This window comes from Penaeus monodon, chromosome 22 (assembly GCF_015228065.2).
Source record: "Penaeus monodon isolate SGIC_2016 chromosome 22, NSTDA_Pmon_1, whole genome shotgun sequence".
Taxonomy (NCBI): domain Eukaryota; kingdom Metazoa; phylum Arthropoda; class Malacostraca; order Decapoda; family Penaeidae; genus Penaeus; species Penaeus monodon.
In genome coordinates this window covers 8,607,037-8,607,641 of record NC_051407.1, presented here as the reverse complement: position 1 = coordinate 8,607,641, position 605 = coordinate 8,607,037, and positions in this window count along the sequence as shown.

Genomic DNA, 605 nt, shown 5'->3' with positions numbered 1-605 from the left:
CCTTTAGAGCTTGAACAAGAAGTAAACTTACTAGAATACCTTATATATAGAGATAGATATGTACAGATGCACCTGCATTATTTGTAAACATTGCACAGTCGCGAGATATAGATATTGTTTGTTGAGATAAATCTCACGTACTATTACGAAGTAGTTACTTTCATTTTTTCATTATTCATAAATATCGTTGTATGCGGTTTAAATGCTATTGTTATTGTTATTTTGGCATTTACTTTTTTTTATTAACAAATATCAGCTAGATTATCTTATTCTAATTAGATTAATATTTTCAGTTATTTGTGCATGTTACTTACACAGGTATGTATGTCCATCTATCGGTCGATCTTTCTTTAAACTTCTGAATATTATGTATTTCAGTTACAACCTCACATGCATAGCTATTTGTTTTTGTAATGAATGTTTTGTGCCTCTGCTACTTTTTCTTGCTGCATTGTATCTCGAAAAGTTTTATCATTTAATATAACTAGAGATCAGTCACGGGAATTTGCTTAAACGCCTCATTTAACATTTTACTCTACTCCTCATTCTCCCCACGAAACAGTACATACATGTATCTATAAAACCTTTAAACACAGTAATTTTGC